This window comes from Dendrobates tinctorius, unplaced genomic scaffold (genome assembly GCF_039654945.1).
Source record: "Dendrobates tinctorius isolate UK_male_01 unplaced genomic scaffold, ASM3965494v1 ptg000120l, whole genome shotgun sequence".
NCBI lineage: Eukaryota > Metazoa > Chordata > Amphibia > Anura > Dendrobatidae > Dendrobates > Dendrobates tinctorius.
The window spans coordinates 31,949,869-31,972,045 of NW_027361788.1; the positions used below are offsets into that span (position 1 = coordinate 31,949,869).

Sequence of the window (22,177 nt, forward strand, 5' to 3'; positions counted from 1 at the left end):
TCCCATTAACCCACACCGCCTGTCGATGCTGTTGTCGATTATCTGCCCGGGCTGCCTGCACGGGGTCTACTTCATGAAGCACTTCCTCCATCTTTTTCATCCCCGGATTAGTCATAGCCCCCAATGCCGGGTCAGCTTCGCCCTGGTAGTAGTGTACAGCGGCCCGGTAGACGGTAGCCGTTCCCGCCTTTAGCCACTGGGTACGCTAAGTCCGGTTGGGACATTGTCTTTGCAGGTGGCCCAGCTGATGGTGGGTGTGGTATCGCACCCCAGGGGGACTCTGGTAAGCCCCTTAAAAATAGTCTGGGTGAAATGGTGGAGGAGGATGAGGAAAAAGCCAATATGCTAAATGACTTTTTTTCGACAGTGTTTACACAAGAAAATCCCATGACGGAGAACATGATCAGGGATAAAAATTGTCCATTAAATGTCACCTGCTTAACCCAGCAGGAAGTACGGCGGCGTCTAAAAATCACTAAAATTGACAAATCCCCGGGCCCGGATGGGATACACCCCCGAGTACTGCAGGAATTAAGCACAGTCATAGATAGACCATTATTTTTAATCTTTAAAGATTCCATAATAACAGGGTCTGTACCACAGGACTGGCGTATAGCAAATGTGGTGCCAATATTCAAAAAGGGGACAAAAACTGAACTTGGAAATTATAGGCCAGTGAGTTTAGCTTCAACTGGGTAAAATCCTGGAGGGTTTTCTAAGAGATACTATACTGGAGTATCTGGAGAAGAATAAACTTATGACCCAATATCAACATGGGTTTACAAGGGACCGTTCCTGTCAGACTAATCTGATAAGCTTTTATGAAGAGGTAAGTTCCGGTCTGGACCAAGGGAATGCAGTGGACATGGTGTACATGGACTTTTCAAAAGCTTTTGATACGGTGCCACACAAAAGGTTGATACATAAAATGAGAACAATGGGGATAGGGGAAAATATGTGTAGGTGGGTTAAGAGCTGGCTCAGGGATAGGAAACAAAGGGTGGTTATTAATGGAGCACACTCGGACTGGGTCACGGTTAGCAGTGGGGTACCACAGGGGTCAGTTTTGGGCCCGCTTCTTTTTAACATATTTATTAATGACCTTGTAAGGGGCATAGAGAGTAGAATTTCAATATTTGCAGATGACACTAAACTCTGCAGGGTAATCAATACAAAGGAGGACAATTTTATATTACAGGAGGATTTATGTAAACTAGAAGCTTGGGCTGATAAATGGCAAATGAGCTTTAATGGGGATAAATGTAAGGTCATGCACTTGGGTAGAACGAACAAGATGTATAATTATGTGCTTAATTGTAAAACACTGGGCAAAACTGTCACTGAAAAAGACCTGGGTGTATGGGTGGACGACAAACTCACATTTAGTGGCCAGTGTCAGGCAGCTGCTGCAAAGGCAAATAAAATAATGGGATGCATTAAAAGAGGCATAGATGCTCAGGAGGAGAACATAATTTTACCTCTATATAAGTCACTAGTGCGACCACACTTAGAATACTGTGTACAGTTCTAGTCTCCGGTGTATAAGAAAGACATAGCTGAACTGGAGCGGGTGCAGAGAAGAGCGACCAAGGTTATTAGGGAACTGGGGGGTCTGCAATACCAAGACAGGTTATTACACTTGGGGTTATTTAGTTTGGAGAATCGAAGGCTTAGGGGTGATCTTATTACAATGTATAAATATATGCGGGGACAATACCAAGACCTTTCTAATGATCTTTTTACTCTTAGACCTGTGACGGGGACAAGGGGGCATCCTCTACGTCTTGAGGAAAGAAGGTTTATGCATCATAACAGACGCGGATTCTTTACTGTACGAGCAGTGAGACTATGGAACTCTCTGCCATATGATGTTGTAATGAGTGATTCCCTACTAAAATTTAAGAGGGGACTGGATGCCTTTCTTGAAAAGTATAATATTACAGGGTATTTACACTAGTTTCCTTAGTGTTGCGTTGATCCAGGGAGCTAGTCTGATTGCCGTATGTGGAGTCGGGAAGGAATTTTTTTCCCCAATGTGAAGCTTACTGTTTGCCACATGGGTTTTTTTTGCCTTCCTCTGGATCAACATGTTAGGGCAAGTTAGGATAGGATATGGGTTGAACTAGATGGACTTAAAGTCTCCCTTCAACCTTAATTACTATGTTACTACTATGTTACTATGTTACTATGTTACCTGGGTCCAAAACTGAGGTTTATTCTCCGCCAAAGGAGTGGCATCAATACCCCTCAAAGGAATGGGCGTCTGCAGAGGCGTCATGGACAAACCAGAACGTTTAGCAAAGTCCAAATCCATCAGATTCAGAGCTGCTCCTGAATCCACAAAAGCCTTAGTGGAAAATATGGACAAGGAGCAGATCAGCGTAATTGCCAAAAGGAACTTAGGTTGTATACTGCCCACAGCAAATTTGTGTGCAAAAGCTTTCTCTCGTTTAGGGCAGACAGAAATAGTATGAGAGGCGTCTCCACAGAAAAAACACAGTTTATTACGCCTTCTAAACTCCCGACGTTGCGCCCTAGACAAAACCCCATCACATTGCATAGGTTCAGACATTTGTTCAAAAGGTGGCAGCGCTTCCCGTGTAGTTTTACGTTCACGTAAACGCCGATCAACTTGAATGGCTAATGACATAGAGCCATCCAGACCAGATGGAACAGGAAATCCCACCACAACATCTTTTACGGTCTCTGACAAACCTTTCCGAACGAGAGCTGCCAATGCACTATCATTCCATGTAGTAAGGACCGCCCACTTTTGGAATTTTTGACAGTACAACTCTGCAGGATCCTGACTCTGGTTTAATACCAACAGGGTTCTCTCAGCTTGATCAACTGCATTAGGTTCATCATACAACAACCCCAAGGCCTGAAAAAATGCATCCACATTAGTCAGAATAGGATTTTCAGGTGTCAGAGAAAAAGCCCAATCTTGAGGATCGCCGCGCAGCAAGGAGATGACAATTTTAACCTGCTGCACAGAGCTCCCCGATGAGTTTGGCTTCAAAGCAAGAAATAATTTACAATTATTCTTAAAATTCAGAAATTTAGACCGATCCCCAGAAAACACATCAGGAGTAAGAATCTTGGGTTCAGCATGTGACTGAATAAGGTAGGTGGAAATTCCCTGTACTTCAGCATCAAGCTGCTCCACACGATCAGACAGTTGCTTAATCTCCATTAGGAAAAAAATCCTCCTACGGCCCCAGAGAAAAAGAGGAAAAAATACATAAAAAAAAATTCTGACACTTTTTTCTTTTTTTTTTCTCTCTCTCTCTAACAATTCTTTCCTGCTTTTGAGTACCCTAAAATCTGCGGTATGGCTGGTGATTCTGTTATGAAATGGAAACCGAGGAGGAAAAAAAGACAACAAGCTAAGTCTCAGAAAAACAGAGAAGTTGGTAACTATGCAGATTGCAGATCCCTGATCTTAACCGCACAACTAGCAGCAGTCGTGGAGCGTTCCTACGTTGGTCCTAGACGCCTCATCACAACCAGAGAACTACATAAGCCTAAAGCTCGAACAGAGGAAAACTATCTGCCCCAGAGCAGACCCCAAAGGAAAGACAGCCCCCCACATGTATTGACGGTGAAGCAAGATGAAAATACAAACAAAGGCAGGAAAATAGGCTGAGCAAACGATGGGGCCCGGCTAACTAAAAAGGACAGAAAAGGAAAGACACTGTCTGCAATCTGCCAAAAAAAACCTACAAAAATATTGTCCAACACTTCTGATAACAAAATTAACCCTGAAGTCACTAGACTTCAAAACCTATATCAGCACTCTGAAACATTCTGAGACAGAGCAAAAAAGAGGCCAATCTAATAAGGGACAAAAAGCAGATTGGCAAATACTGATCAATAGGAGTGGAATTTCAGCATAGCCCCAGCAGGGGCAGGCTGATTACACAAAAAACTGAATTGACCAACAAGCGCGAGTATGAACATTAGCAAAAAACAAACTTAACTTGAGAAGACTGGAAGACATCTGAAGTCCAGGACCTGAGAAGCAGACTGAATCACCAGCACCCGTATAGGGTGTTGGCTGTCTTATATCCAGTCTGATACTCCAGAGATCCAATCGTTATCTTCCTCATCAGGTGGCAGATCACTACCACTTAAGCCAACCGCACTACCTCCTGTCACCACCAGAGGGAGAATGGAAGGGGAACTCTCAACTGGTGGAGCAGAAAATGAGTTCATGACAGATGTCTCGGTCCTAATACCTTAACTTGAGGTGCGTCACCATCAATAGGCCTGTTACTACGGTCTCTCTGTCACTCTCTAGGCAATAAGAGCCGTAATACAGGCCTGAACAGAGGCCTGTGATGCCACACCATTAGGCTGCAAGTCTCCTATCGATGAGTCACTTTGCACAGCCGTTAGCCATTGTCCCCTGAAGCACAGCTCCGGTCCCCCATGCACCATACGTTTACACCGCAAGTCACTGCTAACAAACATGTCCCTTTCAATGGTATGGTCATCTCTCTTGGCTCTGCTCCTTCGGCTCAGATCTCCTACATCTGGTCTCTCGTTTCCGGCTACCCAGCTTCGGTCACTGAACTACACACTCGGGTCTGGTCACTCGAAATGGGGGCCATAAGCCAGCCTCGAGGCAACATGCATTCATCCTGCTAAAGGTTCAGATGCTGATTCCTACGCTTCACTGCCCTCCAGGGCCTTTTATAATTATCTGTGCCACAACCAGCTGTCACTTGACCTGGTGTCTTCTCCAATCTCCTCTCCTCAGGATTCTGGCGCTTTGTTATGCAGTGCTTGTTGATGCAATCCACTACACTTTTTCTTGTCCAACAATATTTGGTCAGAAGATGGCGGCGCTGACTCACAGATATCCTGTTATACATTAACCCCTTCACCCCAAAGCCTTTTTTCACCTTCCTGACAGGCCAATTTTTTCAGTTCTGAAGAGTGTCAGTGTTATGAGGTAATAACTCTGGAAGGTTTCAGTGGAAGCAACCTGTTCTGAGACTGTTTTCTTGTGACATATTGTACTTCATGATAGCGTTATAATTACCATAGTTCAGTACGACTTGTGTTTATTTGTGAAAATATTGGAAATTTTGCAAACATTTTGCAATTTTCAAACTGTTTTAATTTTTATGCCCTTAAATCAGAGAGATGTGTCACACATAATAGTTAATAAATAGCATTTCCCACATGTCTACTTTACAGCAGTACAATTTTTGAAACAATTTTTTTTGCTACAAAGTAAGGAGGGTTAAAAATTGACCAGCGATTTCTCATTGGGGAAATATACTATTTTAGTGCACGGCAGGGCTCCTGCACAACCGGTGACACGTCCGATTTCTGAGCACTTCTCAGGAGGCAGAAAATCCAAAATGGCCGCCGCACCCATGTCTTCTACTTCCTCTCCTGCTTCTCAGTTGCAGGTAATTGCAGCAGCTGGTGGGAATGAGCTCTCCCTCCACGGGGACACTACAGTACACACAGCAGAGCTGATTAAAGCACTACAGGAAACTTTTAAAGCTTCTGAGGAAGGGAAAGCGCGCCATTTTACTTATTGAATGCAAAATTTGCTGCAATCATTAGCGAACGCCATGCCACGTTTGAAGAGCCTCTGATGTGCCAAAAGAGCAGAAACCCCCCACAAGTGACCCATGTTGGAAGCTAGGCCAATTAAGGAACTTATCTAGACGTGTGTTGAGCACCTTGAACCCCCAGGTGCTTCACAGAAGTGTATAATATTGAGCCGTGAAAATAATAAAAAAATTTCCACAAAAAATGTTCTTTTAACCCCATTTTATTATTTTCACAAGGGTAATAAGAGAAAATGCATAATACAATTTGTTGTGCAATTTCTCTCGCGTACGCAAACACACCATAAGTGGTGGAAAACTACTATTTGGGTGCATGGCAGGGCTCAGAAAGGATGGAGTGACGTTTTGCAAGGCAGATTTTGATAGAATGGTCTGCTGGTGTTGTGTTGTGTAATTTCTCTTGAATAGGCCAATAATAATACATATAATCGAAAACTACTTTTGAGACACAGTGCAAAGCTCAGAAGGGAAGAAGCGCCATATTGGAGTTCAGATTTTGCTGAACTGGTTTGAGGGTGCCATGTCACATTGGTAGAGCTCCTGAGGTGCCAGAATAGCAGAACCCCCCCCCCCCCAGAAGTGACCCCATTTTACAAACTGCACCTCTCAATGAGTTTCTTTAGGAGTGCTGTGATCATATTGACATCACAGGTGTGTCACAGAATTTTATACCATTGGGCAGTAAAGAAAAAGTAACTACATTTTTACCACCAAAATTTATTTCAGACCCCGATTTTTCATTTTCACACTGGGAAATGGGTAAAAATTGCACCAAAATGTGTCCCACAATTTCTGCTGAATGTAGAAATGCCCCATATGTGGCTGTACAGTACTGCTTAGCCATACGGAGTGACTCAGGAGGAACAGAGCGTTATTTGCCTCCTGGAGCGCAGATTTTCCTAAAATAGTTTGCGGATGCCATATACAAAGCCCCCCAAAGTGACCCCATTTTGGAAATTATACCCCTTTGGGAATTTATCTACAGATGTAGTGACAATTTTGACTTCATGGGTGTTTTCCAGAAATAAGAGGCAGTGGATCAGGGGCAGACACAGACTGTACACTGTGTGCAGAATTATTAGGCAAATGAGTATTTTGATCACATCATTCTTTTTATACATGTTGTCCTACTGCAAGCTGTATAGGCTTGAAAGCCAACTGCCAATTATGTAAATCAGGTGATTTGCATCTCTGTAATGAGGAGGGGTGTGGTTTAATGACATCAAAACCCTATATAAGGTGTGCTTAATTATTAGGCAACTTCCTTTCCTTTGGCAAAATGGGTCAGAAGAACGATTTGACGAACTCTGAAAAGTCAAAAATTGTGAGATGTCTTGCAAAGGGATGCAGCAGTCTTGAAACTGCCAAACTTTTGAAGCGTGATCACCGAACAATCAAGCGTTTCATGGCAAATAGCCAACAGGGTCGCAAGAAGCGTGTTGATAAAAAAAAGGTGCAAAATAACTGCCCACGAATTGAGGAAAATCAAGCGTCAAGATGCCATTTGCCACCAGTTTTGCCATATTTCAGAGCTGCAACGTTACTGGAGTATCAAAAAGCACAAGGTGTGCCATACTCAGGGACATGGCCAAGGCAAGGAAGGCTGGAAAACGACCACCTTTGAACAAAAACATAAGATAAAATGTCAAGACTGGGCCAAGAAATATCTTAAGACTGATTTTTCTAAGGTTTTAAGGACTGATGAAATGAGAGTGAGTCTTGATGGGCCAGATGGATGGGCTCAAGTGTCATGCTCGCCATGTCTGTTATGTCCGCCATGTCTGTTTTGCCTCATGACCCTGGAGCGGTGTGCACGCGCATCTCATGTCTGCTATCCTGCTTGTTCCCTAGAGCAGTGTGCACACTCACCTCATGTCTGCTGAGCTGCAAGATGCCTGCGTTTCTGCTTTGCCTTCTGTGATCTTCTCGTCATGTCTAGAAACCTTGATCATGTGACGTTTCCTAAGATCCTGCACTGTCTGGTTCTGCAATCATCTCGTCATGTCTGAAACTCTGATCATGTGACCTTTCCTAGGATCCTGCACTGTCTGGTTCTGCAATCATCTCGTCATGTCTGAAATCTTGATCATGTGACGTTTCCTAAGATCCTGCACTGTCTGGTTCTGCAATCATCTCGTCATGTCTAGAATCCCTGATCATGTGTCCTTCCCAGGATCCTGCACTGTCTGGTTCTGTGATCATCTCGTCATGTCTGAAACCCTGATCATGTGACTGCGCTCTGTGATCCTGGAGCATCTGAACTAGGAAGTTCTCCCCTGGTCCTGACCCGGAAGAGGAGGTGCTATGCCCTATATTAGACCGCCCCTTCCTATGCTCAGGGCCTGAGTATTGTGTTCCTGCATGGCTGCTTGGTCAGTGGGGCGCTCCCTCTATTCTGTGCCCTTGCACCTAGCTCTGTCGTGTGTCTCTGCACACGCTCCGTGCTCGTACTCCGTCTCTTGTCCCGTGCCTTGTCTTATGTTTGTCCGTTGTGCCATGTTCGTCCTTGTCCTGCTTGGACTTGTAGTCCTTCTGTTATTCTCTGCCTTGCCTGTTTTTGCCATGTCTTGCCTTCGCTATGCTCTGCCTTATTCCTCCCTATGGTCTCTGTCTTTGCTTGCTTTGCCTCGCTCTCTCCTATGGTGCTCTGCAGTGCTCTCTGGCACACGCACCATTCCTCCTCTCTTACTTTTGGTGCTTCTTTCCATGTCTAGTCCCAAGGCTCTCCCTTGGCCCGGCTCTGGGCTTCGCCTACGCTCCGCTGCTAGACTCTTTCCTTTTGTGCTCTCTTGCACGTTTCCAGGCTAGTCCCAAGGCTCTGCCTTGGCCCGGCTCTGGGCTCCGGCCTACGCTCCGCTGCTAGCTCTGTTCTTGGTCTGTTCTTGTTCCGTGCTTTTGCCTATGCTTCCGTTCCCTGGTTTCGTACACTGCCTAAGCTCTGTCTTGTTTCTCATCTTGTCTTCCCTTGCTCTGCTTCTTCGTGTGCCCTTTGCATGCGCCTGGCCTTCCTAGCCTCCTATTTGTGCCTCAGCCGTGCCCGCCCTAGCCGTGCCCGCCTGCTTGTGCCTCAGCCGTGCTCGTTGGTCAGTGTCAGCTGTGTCGCCTGCCATGCCTCAGTCGGGTTCGCTGGAGTCTTGCCTGTCTGTCAGTGCTGCAGCCCGATCAGCTAGCCAATGCCCCAGCCGTGCTCTCTGTGCTCCCTTGCACCTCACGCTGTTTCTGCACTGTGCTCTACGTGCTCTCTATAGCACACGCAGGCCTCGCCTGCCCATGGCATATCTCCCCGTACTTCTTTAAAAGTGCGCGCAGGCTTTGCCATGCCCCCTGTCATGCCCTCTTGCACGCACACGCCCTAACCCTGTCCTGGAACCCTGACCCTGGCGTGCCTCTCTGCACGTGCTGGACTCTGCCTCGCCTGACCCTGGCGTGCCTCTTTGCACACGCAGGACTCTGTTTTGTTACCTTGTGCCTTGGCGTGTCTCTATACATGCACCCTGTCTCGTTTTGTGAACCCTGGCGTGTCCCCTACACACGCACCTAGCCTTGAACCCTGGCGTGTCCCCTACACACGCACCTAGCCTTGGACCTTGGCGTGTTCCCTAACACGCACCATGCCTGGATATCGGACGTGCCTCCTTGCCTGAACCCTGGTTTGCCTGCCGGATGCCCGGAACCTGCCGATCGCTGCCAGAGATCGTAAGATGGATGACTGCGGCCTGATCTCCGGAGCTGATGTCCGCAATCTGATGCCTTGATCATATCGATCGTTGCCAGCGGTCCGGAGTCCGATGCCATTGTGCCTTTACCTGTACCTAGGTGTGCCACCTGGCACGTACTATGCTATGGACCTTGGCGTGCCCACGCGCGCACCTTGCACGTTTTGCTTGTTTTCATGTTTGCACTGAATGTGATCCTGAAGATCTTAATGAAGATACCTTGCACTTACTTCTTGTCTTGTCTTGTTTCCTGCCTGTCCCTGGTCATCAGACACTCCCGTAGTGTCCCCCTGAGCCGGCCATCTGGTCCCAGCAGTCGTGATGGCTCACCCCCTTGGTCTTGCCCCTGACACTCCCTGTACAGGGGGTGGGTTCTCACTAGGTTAGCTCGCCCTAGGTGGGTGGGTGCCACGGCCCAGAGGGTCCACTCTAAAAAGTAAAATGGGCTCAGCAGAAGCCGAGTCCGTCACACCAAGGCTGGATCAGTAAAGGGCAGAGAGCTCCATTCTGACTCAGACACCAGCAAGGTGGAGGTGGGGTACTGGTAAGGGCTGGTATCATCAAAGATGAACTTGTGGGACCTTTTCGGGTTGATGGTGGAGTGACGCTCAACTCCCAGACCTAGTACCAGTTTCTGGAAGGCACCTTCTTCAAGCAGTGGTACAGGTAGAAGTCGGTATCATTCAAGAAAAACATGATTTTCATGCAGGACAATGCTCCATCACATGCATCCAAATACTCCACAGCGTGGCTGGCCAGTAAAGGTCTAAAAGAAGAAAAAATAATGACATGGCCCCCTTGTTCACCTGATCTGAACCCCATAGAGAACCTATGGTCCCTCATAAAATGTGAGATATACAAGGAGGGAAAACATTGTCAGGGAGGCTGTGGTGGCTGCTGCACGCAATGTTGATCGTAAACAGACAAAGCAACTGACAGAATCTATGGATGGAAGTCTTTTGGGTGTCATCGTAAAGAAAGGTAGCTATATTGGTCACTGATTTATTTTTTTTTTGTTTTTGAATGTCAGAAATGTTTATTTCTAAATTTTGTGTTATATTGGTTTACCTGGTGAAAATAAGTGAGATGGGTATATATTTGGTTTTTATTAAGTTGCCTAATAATTCTGCACAGCAATAGTTACCTGAAAAAAACAGATATCCTCCTAAGATAGCCAAATCTAAAAAAAACCCACTCCAACTTCCAAAAATATTAAGCTTTGATATTTGAGTCTTTTGGGTTGATTGAGAACATAGTTGTTCAATAATAAAAAGAATCTTCTCAAATACAACTTGCCTAATAATTCTGCACGCAGTGTAGTGGGCCCCTGTGCAAGAAATTTTTCGGGCCCCCCCTCTCCCCATCCTTCATAGGGTAACAAAGTTATGTAAACATATAGATAGGTAATATATATATAGGCACCCCCGTTTCCCTTTGTTTCATAATGCTCTCCCCCATATGCGGTCTACTTTTGGCATAGTGCTTCTCACCCTATGTGGCCCCCCCCAGTTTATGCTGCTTCTCCCCATGTGGCCCCCCCAGTTTATGTTACTTCTCAACCTATGTGGCCCGCCCGTTTCATGTTTCTTCTCCCCCCCATGAGCCGTCCAATTCATGAGCAGCCAAGCATTTCCCCCAGGGGCCCCCCCATTCATGAGCAGCCATGCTTCTCCCCAGGGGCCCCCCCATTCATGAGCAGCCAAGGCCATGCTTCCCTTCTCCCCAGGCCAGGGGCCCCCCATTCATGAGCAGCCAGGTCATCATGCTTCAGTTCTCTCCCAGTACGGAGCCCCCCAAAATCATGCATGCCATGTTCAGTTCTCCCCCACCCCAGGAGCCCCCCAAAATCATGCCTGCGCCTCGGTCCCAGTCCCTCAGTCCTGCTCAGCTCTGGTAGTACTCTTACCTGGAGCAGGCAGGGCAGGCCAGACCAAGAGGATCCATCCATTCCACACTGTCCAGTGTCCGCACTCCACGCATTCCTGAACTGCTGCAGCATATGGGCAGGGGCAGGGCTGCCACTAGGAATTTCAGGGCCCCATACTGGGAAAATTTTCGGGGCCCCCGTAAAACTCCGCCCAGGATCCACCCCAGCCCCACCTCCACCCTTCAAACTGTCCACAGTCCCACCGCCCTCTCTTGGAAAACTCCACTTCTCACCAATCACACATTAACAGTTCCCATCACCAGATCACACATATAGCGGGCAGATTTTTTTTTTTTCGCCAAAATATTTTTTAAGCCGTCATCACAACACTGTAGACAGTTTTGGACGAGCTCTACTCTACTGTAACCTATTTAAATATTTATTAAAATATGCAATACAATTTAGGTACATTTGTATTAATGTTTCAATTTTTAAAATGACCATTAATATCACATACAATGGACAAATACCACCGCACCATGACCATACACAATATTACCACCACATAGTGACCTATAATTAATACCACATACAAGGAAAAAATACCGCCACACAAGGACCAGACTATATATTACCACAGTGACCGAATAATATCACATACAAGGAACAAATACCACCGCACCATGACCAGACCACATATTACCACCACAAAGTGACCAAATAATAGCACATACAAGGGACAAATACCGTAACACCATGTCCAGACCACATATTACCACCACATAGTGACTGAATACTACAATACTGATCAGTAATGAAAAAAACAATACTATCGCCATAAGTGCCATTATACACAGGGGATCTGTACTTACTATCCAGTGTCAGTGTACTGGTAATACAGTGATTAATGACATTATACACAGGAGCTCTGTATATAATGTACAGGTAACACAGTGATCACTGGTGACATTATACACAGGACCTCTGTATATAGTAAACAGTATATAGTGTTATGAATGAGTCACCGTAGGAGGCAAAAGCAGAAATACAAGCTAAGTCCAGAAAACCAGAGAAGTTGGCAACTATCAGATTGCAGACCCCTGAACCTATCAACACAACTAGCAGTAGCCGTGGGGGGTTCCTACGATGCCCTAGACCCCTCGATCACAGCCGGAGAATTACATAGGCCTAAAGAAAGAAAAGGGAAATCTAAACTGCCCCAGAGCAGACCCCAAAGCAATAGGCAGCCCCCAACATATAATGACGGTGAAGCAAGATGAAAATACTAACACAGACAGAAAGATAGACTGAGCAAAGACGGGGCCCAAAACTACCTAGATAGGAAAGGACAGGAAGGCTGCTGTCTGCAATCTGCCAAAACCCTATCAAAAACATAAGCCAACAAGCTGATATGTAAAAGGCCCTGAAGCAGCTAGGCTTCAAAAACTAAATCAGCACTCAGGTATTTTCAGAAGACAGAGCTAAATGAATTCAGCACACCCCAGCAGGGAATGGCAGAAATCCAGAAAAACAAAGCAAAACAAAGTCAAAGCACCAAAGCAAAAGGCTCCCACAGAGAAATCACCCGCAGGGCAGAAGGGCATCGGCAGCCTTATATCCAGTCAGTAACTCCACTCAGCCAGTCATCATCATCAGCCTCAGGTGTTTGATAATCAGGCTCACTACCTTTCTTTACCAGAAGAGGGAGTTCCTCGGGCCTCAGTAATGAAGGGGAAAATGAACTCACAACAGTACCTCCCCCTTGAGGAGGGGTCACCGAACCCTCAGCTACGCCACCAGGGCGATCAGGGTGAGCCCGATGAAAGGCACGCACCAATCTTTTGGCATGAATATCAGAGGCAGAGACCCAGGAATTATCCTCCTGACCATAACCCTTCCACTTAACCAAATACTGGAGTCTCCGTCTAGCCAGACGGGAATCCAGTACTTTCTCTACCTCATATTCCATGTTACCTTCAACCAATACAGGGTCTGGAGGTGCCACCCCCGGAACAACAGGTTCAACAAACCTCTTCAACAAAGATTTATGGAACACATTAAGGATTTTAAATGTGACAGGAAGAGCCAAACGAAAAGAGACCGGATTAATAATCTCCACAATCTTGTAAGGTCCAATAAATCTAGGCTTAAACTTAGGAGAAGCCACCTTCATAGCAATATTTTTTGATGATAACCACACCATATCACCAACCTTAAACTGGGGACCAATGGTCCTATGTCGGTTGGAAAACCGCTGGGCCTTTTCCTGGGAGAGAGATAACTTATCCACCACTTGGTCCCAGATCTGGTGCATTCTCTCCACCACAGTGTCAACACCTGGGCAGGCAGAGGGCTCCACCTGCCCTGAAGAAAATCGAGAATGAAACCCAAAGTTACAAAAAAAAGGTGACCTCAAAGTGGCAGAACTAGCTCTATTATTTAAAGCAAATTCGGCCAAGAGCAAAAATGAAACCCAATCATCCTGATCAGCAGAAATAAAACATCTCAAATATGACTCCAAGGTCTGGTTTGTTCTCTCTGTCTGCCCATTGGTCTGAGGGTGAAAAGCAGAGGAGAAGGACACCTGAATTCCCAGCCTGGAACAGAAAGTTCTCCAAAATCTAGACACAAACTGGACTCCTCTGTCAGATACAATGTTCTCAGGAATCCCGTGCAAACGAACCACCTGTTGTAAAAACAGGGGCACCAACTCAGAGGAAGATGGCAACTTAGGGAGTGGTACAAGATGAACCATCTTAGAGAACCTATCACAAATCACCCAAATAACAGTCATCCTCTGAGAGACAGGCATATCAGAGATGAAATCCATTGAAATATGGGTCCATGGCCTCTTGGGGACAGGCAAAGGCATCAACAACCCACTAGAGCGAGAACACGATTTAGACCGAGAGCACGTTCCACAGGACTGCACAAAATTCCTGACATCACGAGACAAGGAGGGCCACCAAAAGGACCGACTCACCAGATCTCTAGTACCAAAAATACCTGGATGACCAGCCAAAGCAGAGCAATGAACTTCAGACATCACTCTCTTCTTCCACTGGTCAGGAACATACAACTTTCCACTGGGACAATGCTCAGGTTTGTCCTCCTGGAACTCTTCCAGAGCACGTCTCAAATCGGGCGAGATGGCAGAAAGAACTACCCCTTCGCCTAAGATGGTAGCAGGCTTGGTCACCACAGGAGAATCAGCAAAGAAGCTCCTAGAGAGGGCGTCTGCCTTGACATTCTTTGTTCCAGGAAGAAAAGAAACCACAAAATCAAAACGTGTAAAAAACAAGGCCCACCTAGCCTGTCTAGGGTTCAAGCGCTTAGCCGACTCTAGGTAAATCAAATTCTTGTGGTCAGTGAGGACCACGACTTGATGCTTAGCTCCCTCCAACCAATGTCTCCACTCCTCAAATGCCCATTTCATGGCCAACAGTTCCCTATTCCCCACATCATAGTTACGTTCAGATGGAGAGAACTTTCGGGAAAAGAAAGCACAGGGATTCATTTTAGATGTTACAGGATCCTTTTGGGACAAAACAGCTCCTGCACCAATCTCAGAAGCATCCACCTCTACCTGGAATGGAAGTGAGACATCAGGTTGCCGCAAAACCGGGGCGGAGGTGAATCTTCGCTTCAGCTCCTGAAAGGAAGAAACAGCCTCCGGACACCAATTTAACACATCAGCACCCTTCTTAGTCAAATCAGTCAATGGCTTGGCAATACTAGAAAATTTTGCTATAAATTTCCGATAAAAATTAGCAAAACCCAAAAATTCTGGAGGGCCTTCAAAGAAGTGGGCTGAACCCAATCGTGAATGGCCTGTACCTTGGCTGGGTCCATTTCAATAGTTGACGGAGACCAAATAAATCCCAAAAAAGAAATCCTCTGTACTCCAAAAAGGCATTTAGATCCTTTGACATACAGAGAATTCTCCCTCAAGATCCGGAACACAGTCCGAATATGTTCCACATGAGAATCCCAATCCTTGGAGAAGATCAAAATATCATCCAGATAGATAATCAAAAATTTATCGACAAAATCTCGGAAAATATCGTTCATGAAGCACTGGAAGACAGAAGGGGCATTAGTGAGCCCAAAAGGCATCACCAGGTACTCAAAATGTCCCTCCGGAGTATTAAACGCCGTCTTCCATTCATCCCCATGCTTAATGCGAATAAGATTATACGCCCCCCTGAGGTCAAGCTTGGTAAACCAGCAAGCACCTTTAACTCTGGAGAATAGATCAGAAATCAGGGGTAACGGATACTGATATTTAACAGTATTTTTGTTGAGGGCATGATAATCAATACAAGGTCTTAATGATCCATCCTTTTTGGCTACAAAAAAAAAAACGGCACCTAAGGGTGACGAGGATGGTCTAATATGACCCTTCTCCAACGCCTCCTTAATATAGGATCGCATAGCCTCGTGCTCGGGTACAGATAAATTGAAGAGCCGACCCTTGGGAAATTTACTCCCCGGGCTCAGTTCAATTGCACAGTCATAACTCCTATGAGGAGGCAGAGACGCAGACTCATTCTCACTAAATACATCATAAAAGTCCGCCAAATAATCAGGAACATCATGCGACTGAGGAGAGGTGGAAAACACCGGAGCCTCACTAAAGGCACACCGACAACCCCAACTCACCACAGACACAGATTTCCAATCCAATATGAATCTGTAACCAGGGAAACCCCAGAACAATAGTATCATGCAGATTATGCAACACCAAAAATCTGCAATTTACTTGATGGTCTGGGGCTACCCGCATTACCACCTGGGTCCAAAACTGGGGTTTATTTTTAGCCAAAGGAGTAGCATCAATCCCCCTCAAAGGGATAGGCGTCTGCAGAGGTGTCATCGGAAATCCACAACGTTTAGCAAAATCCAAGTCCATTAGGTTTAGGGCTGCTCCCGAATCCACAAAAGCCTTGGCGAAAAATGTGGACAGGGAGCAGATCAGAGTAATAGCCAGAAGAAACTTAGGTTGAACACCCCCAACAGAAAACGTGTGTGCAAAGCGTTTCTCTCGTTTAGGACAGACAGAAATAATATGCGAGGCATCTCCACAGAAAAAACACAACTTATTACGCCTTCTGAACTCCTGACGCTGCTCTCTGGAAAAAACTCTATCACATTGCATAGGTTCAGACATTTGTTCAACAGGTGGAACACCTCTCGTGCAGCTTTGCGTTCGCGCAAACGCCGATCAACCTGAATGGCTAATGACATAGAATCGTCAAGACCAGAGGGAACAGGAAATCCCACCATAGTATCTTTTACGGCTTCTGACAACCCCTTCCGAAAGAGAGCAGCCAAGGCATTATCATTCCAGGTAGTAAGTACTGCCCACTTTCGGAATTTTTGACAGTACAATTCTGCAGAATCACGACCCTGGCTCAATGCCAGCAGGGTCTTTTCAGCCTGATCAATGGCATTAGGTTCGTCATACCACAACCCCAAAGCTTGAAAGAATGCGTTCACATTAGTCAGAATAGGATCATCTGGTTTCAAAGAAAACGCCCAATCCTGGGGATCGCCACGCAGCAAAGAGATGACAATTTTAACCTGCTGCGCGGAGCTCCCTGACGAGTTAGGCTTCAAGGCAAAAAATAATTTACAATTATTTTTGAAATTCAAAAATTTAGACCGATCCCCAAAAAATACATCAGGTGTAGGAATCTTTGGTTCAGCAGCATGTGAAAGAGCAAGGTAGGCGGAAATTCCCCGCACTTCTGCAGCGAGCTGCTCCACACAATCAGACAATTGCTTTATCTCCATTGAGAGAAAAAAAAAAAAAATTCCCCCTACGGCCTCAGAGATATAGAGGAAAAAATATACACACTTTTTTTTTTTTTTTACAATTCTTTCCTGCTATTCAGTACACTAGAATCTGCGGTATGGCGGGTGATTCTGTTATGAATGAGTCACCGTAGGAGGCAAAAGCAGAAATACAAGCTAAGTCCAGAAAACCAGAGAAGTTTGCAACTATCAACACAACTAGCAGTAGCCGTGGGGGGTTCCTACGATGCCCTAGACCCCTCGATCACAGCCGGAGAATTACATAGGCCTAAAGAAAGAAAGGGGAAATCTAAACTGCCCCAGAGCAGACCCCAAAGCAATAGGCAGCCCCCAACATATAATGACGGTGAAGCAAGATGAAAATACTAACACAGACAGACAGAAAGATAGACTGAGCAAAGACGGGGCCCAAAACTACCTAGATAGGAAAGGACAGGAAGGCTGCTGTCTGCAATCTGCCAAAACCCTATCAAACACATAAGCCAACAAGCTGATATGAAAAAGGCCCTGAAGCAGCTAGGCTTCAAAAACTAAATCAGCACTCAGGTATTTTCAGAAGACAGAGCTAAATGAATTCAGCACACCCCAGCAGGGAATGGCAGAAATCCAGAAAAACAAAGCAAAACAAAGTCAAAGCAAAAGGCCGAGCAGCAAACTTAGCTTTAGAGGAGCAGGAATTCAGACTGGTCTCCAAGGATCCCACAGAGAAATCACCCGCAGGGCAGAAGGGCGTCGGCAGCCTTATATCCAGTCAGTAACTCCACTCAGCCAGTCATCATCATCAGCCTCAGGTGTTTGATAATCAGGCTCACTACCTTTCTTTACCAGAAGAGTTCCTCGGGCCTCAGTAATGAAGGGGAAAATGAACTCACAACAATATAGTGTCAGTTTATAGGTAACACACTAACTCACCAGTGACGTCTCTAGGTAAAGTCCTTCATCCTTGCTTTTCATCTTTCATCCAGCACAGATCGTCATCACTTCTTCCAGCCAGGGCTCGTCTCTGCAGGAAATAACACAGTTATCTAGAGCTCCACTTGCAGAACACATTATTTTTTTCCCAACTTCTACATTACATCACATGAAGAAAAAAAAAGACAGCATAATATCACTCTACACAGTAACAGGACTTCCCCCCCCATTTAAAACAGTATACTCAAAAAATAAAATAAATACATCACTGCAGTAATATCATTTAATTAGCCCCTATGGTAATAATATTCCCCATCCTGGCCCCCGTGTGGCTCATTCCTGGCTTCAGCCATATGTTCTCCCATCCCACCCTCATGAGTATCCATTGTGCCCTATATGATCTCCCCATCTGTCTCCATCGTATCCATCCTGCCCCATGATCCTGCCCCATCTGTCTCCAATCCTGCCCCATGTTTCCAATCATGCCCCTTGTGTCTTTCATCCTGCCACCTTTGTCTCCAATCATGCCCCCTGTGTCTGCAATGGTCCATGTGTCTCCATCCTGCGGGGAAACATAATAATTAAATGAAAAAAAACCAAAAAAACTTTCTTCTTAGGCCTCTTTCACACTTCCGTTTTTGACCATCAGTCAAAATCCGCCAGGTTTTGAAAAAAACAAAAAAACGGATCCGCCTTTTTTTTTGTGGATCCGGTTTTTTCCCCATTGAGTTGGTTTTTTTTTCATCCGCCGGCATGCCTGGACAGACCTTGCAACGTTTTTGTTGTTGTTGTATCCGCATTTTCCAGTGCGCATGCCCGGAGAAAGGAAGTTAACCCTGAAATCCTTTCTGGCGGAGGAAAAAATCTCTCTCTCTCTCTCTCTCTCTCTCTCACATCAGTTAGGAATGGATCCGCTTTTCCGCCTTTTTGGCGGATTATAACAGAGACAAAAAACTGAAGTGTGAAAGAGGCCTTACCTGGCCGCGCTCCTGCTGGAAGATGCAGCTCCTGTGTGAGCTCAGCTAAAAGGACCTGTGGTGATGTCATCGTCATGTGATCAGGGGGCAGAGCTGATCAATGGTGAAAGCCTGTGATCAGCTCCTCCCCCTGATCACATGATGATGACGTCACCACAGGTCCTTCAACTCTTGGCGCTGCTCTCTTCTCCTCTCCTCCTGCGCTCAACATGGCTAATTTGAAAATTGAATTAGCCATGCGGCGCAGGAGGCTGGAGGGGCCCCCCTCTCCCCCGGGGCGCCGCTGAATGAACCGGCTGCAGGGGCGGTAGGTCAACCCCTGCAGTGGATGTTACTGAGTAAAATTGCAAACTGCTGTTGCAGTCACCAGTACATTGTGCCCAGCTCATGCTTGTGGAGACACACACCTGTAAATTAGGTGGGCTCTAATCACTACAGAAATTCCAAACATGTGGGCACTATATGTGGTTTAGGCACACTGGGGCTCAGAAGGGAGGGGTCTTTTGGATTTTGGGAGTGCAGAATTTGCTGAATTTCTTTTGGGCACCGGGAGCAATAGCGCTTTTCTAGAGTCTTTGTGTCAGGCCCGTCATGTCTGTTATGCTGCATGACCCCTGGAGCAGTGTGCACGCACAGCTCATGACTGTAAGGCTACTTTCAGACTTGCGTTATGAGGCGCAGCGCAGGGCCACCGCTAAGCTCCGCCCCCGGCCGCGCCTCCTCCGGTCAGCTCCTCCTATGGGCGCATGACGCTGCATGCGACCGGCTTACCCTACATTTAGCGTTGGGTACGCTGGCCGTGCGCTGGTATAATTTTGCCGGCGCATGCACCCTTTTGGCGCTGCACCGAGCGCACAAAAATGCAACACGGTGCGTTTGGTGCACGATGGCGCAGCGCCAAAAGGGCGCATGCGCTGGCAAAATCATGCCAGCGCACCCAACGCTAAATATAGGGTACGCCGGTTGCATGCAGCGTCATGCGCCCATAGGAGGAGCTGACAGGAGGAGACGCGGCCAGGGGCGGAGCTTAGCGGCGGCCCTGCGCTGCACCTCATAACGCAAGTCTGAAAGTAGCCTTTTGCTGCATGATCCCTGGAGCAGTGTGCACGTGCACCTCATGACTGTTATGCTGCATGACCCCTGGAGCAATGTGCACCCACACCTTACCTCATGGCTATCCACCATTGCCTGTGCACACATATGCTACCTCTCATGGCCGTGCACCATCGCTAGTGTGCCCGCATACCTCATGGCTGCATGCCGTTGCTGTGTGCGCACTCGTCTCTGCTCTACCTGCTGTGGTCCTCTCTATGGTCCTGGAGGACCGAATCCAGCAATCCTCTCTATGGTCCTGGAGGACCCGACCATGTGGTCCTCTCTATGATCCTGCAGGACTCGACCCGGAAGTCCTCCCCTGGTCCTGACCCGGAAGTTCAGGTGCTAATACCCTATATCAGACCGCCCCTTCCTATGGTCAGGGCCTGAGTATCGTGTTGCTTCCCTGCTAGGCTGTTTGGTCCTGCTTGGTCGCTCCTTGTATTCTGTGCCCCTGCCCTCTGCCCTGTTGTGCCTCTCTGCACACGCTCTGTGCTTGTACTCTGTCTGTTGTCCTGTGCCATGTCTTGTGTTGTCTTTTGTGCCATGTTTTGTCTTTGCTATTCTTAGCCTTGTAGTACTCTCCATGTTCTCTTGCTTTGCCTGGCTTTCCTATCTTCTGTCTTATTGTGCTCCTTTTGCACAAGCTCTGCTTCCTTCCTTGCTCTGTCCTATCATGCTCTCTTGCACATGCCTGTTTCCGTACTGTGCCTCGCCATGCGGTCTGTACACGCTTTGGCCATGTACTCTGCTTTAAGCCTTACCTTTTGTATTCTGCCTTCCCGTGCTCCTTTAGCACAAGTCTTGTCTTATACTCTGTGCTTTGCCATATACCCGGCTGTGCTCTGGCATACGCTCTGCTTTTCCCTTGTACCCAGCTCTGTGCCTCGGCATACGTTCCGCTACCTGTCTGTACTCTGTTCTATGTCTCTGACCCGGCTCTGGGCTCTAGCTTACGTTCCGCTTCTCCTTCTTGTACCAAGCTCTGTGCCTCTGCCTACGTTCCGCTCCTTGTTCTGTACTTTGCCTAGCCTTGCCTTGTTTCTTTGCGTGCCCTTTGCACGCGCCTGGCCTTCCCTCGCCTGCCTGCTTGTGCCTCAGCCGTGCCCTCCTGCTTGTGCCTCAGCTGTGCTCGTCAGCCAGTGACTTAGCCGTGCTCGCCTCAGTCTTGCCCACCTGTCTGAGCCTCAGCCCGACCAGCTACCAGTGCCCCAGTCGTGCTCTGTGCTTCCTTGCACACACGCTGTCTCTGCACTGTGCATTGCGTGCCCTCTTGGCACGCGCAGGCCCTAGCCTGCTCCTTGGCATACCTTCCCGTGCTTCTCTAAAGCACGCGCAGGCCTTGCCATGAACCATGACATGCCTCCTAGCATGCACAGGCCCTAGTCTGTACCCTGGCGTGCCCCCTAGCACGCACAGGCTCTAGCAACTATGCACAGAATGACCGTGAAGGGACTGAACATCAGCACTTACAATTTTAAATGATCCTGCAGATGTAAGATAGAAGATATTTGGGATGAAAGTTGTTCCATTCTGTGGTCAGCGTCAGAGGCTCTGCAGGAAACAGTCCCGGTGACACCGACTGCTCCATGACAGCAATAGCCAGCAAGAGCAGTGCAGATCCCGGAGCTGTAAGACACTGTGTCACCTCATTACACCGGTAACTGTACGGCGTCCGAGGTCTCCAGCAACAATGAATAATTCAACGCAGACACAATGCGACACAGATATTAATGAGTTTCAGACAAATGGCTCTGCACAGATGTCCAAATTCTGGGATTAGACAATAAAAATGATCGGCGATTCTTCATTTCTGTATTCACTGTTTGATTTCTGAAAGACTATAATTTCTGAATGGGAAGCGTGCAACAACATGGCCCAGGACACGCTGGCTGGCAGACAAAAAGGCCCCAAGTCACCCCTTTATCAAAGCTGCAGCCGGCCACAACTGAAATGTAATGTTACATACAGTATATGGAGAAAAGTATGTGCCCCCCCACATCCCACCTCCAGGGACTTTTCTCCCCTCCTACATCCATAGACATAATATGGGGTCGCCCCTCTGCAGGTATAACGGCTCCCGCTCTTCTGGGAAGGATTTCTACAAGATTTTGGAGGCGTCTGTGGGAATTTTAACCCCTACATCCAGAAGAGCATTTGTGAGGTCAGACCCTGATGTTGGGGGGAGGCCGGGGTCAC

General features: G+C 47.0%; 1 long non-coding RNA gene across 1 annotated transcript in view; it reads right to left on the minus strand.

Moving 5' to 3' along the window:
• The window catches only part of LOC141046578 (uncharacterized), a 102,473-nt gene extending 83,550 nt beyond the window's left edge, over nucleotides 1–18,923 (minus strand). Inside the window, exons 1-2 of the long non-coding RNA XR_012219613.1 lie at nucleotides 18,884–18,923; nucleotides 17,907–17,997 (exon numbers count right to left, since the gene is read on the minus strand). This is a non-coding gene — a long non-coding RNA (uncharacterized lncRNA). The remainder of the gene's footprint in view (nucleotides 1–17,906; nucleotides 17,998–18,883) is intronic.
• Between the last annotated feature and the right edge of the window lie 3,254 nt (nucleotides 18,924–22,177).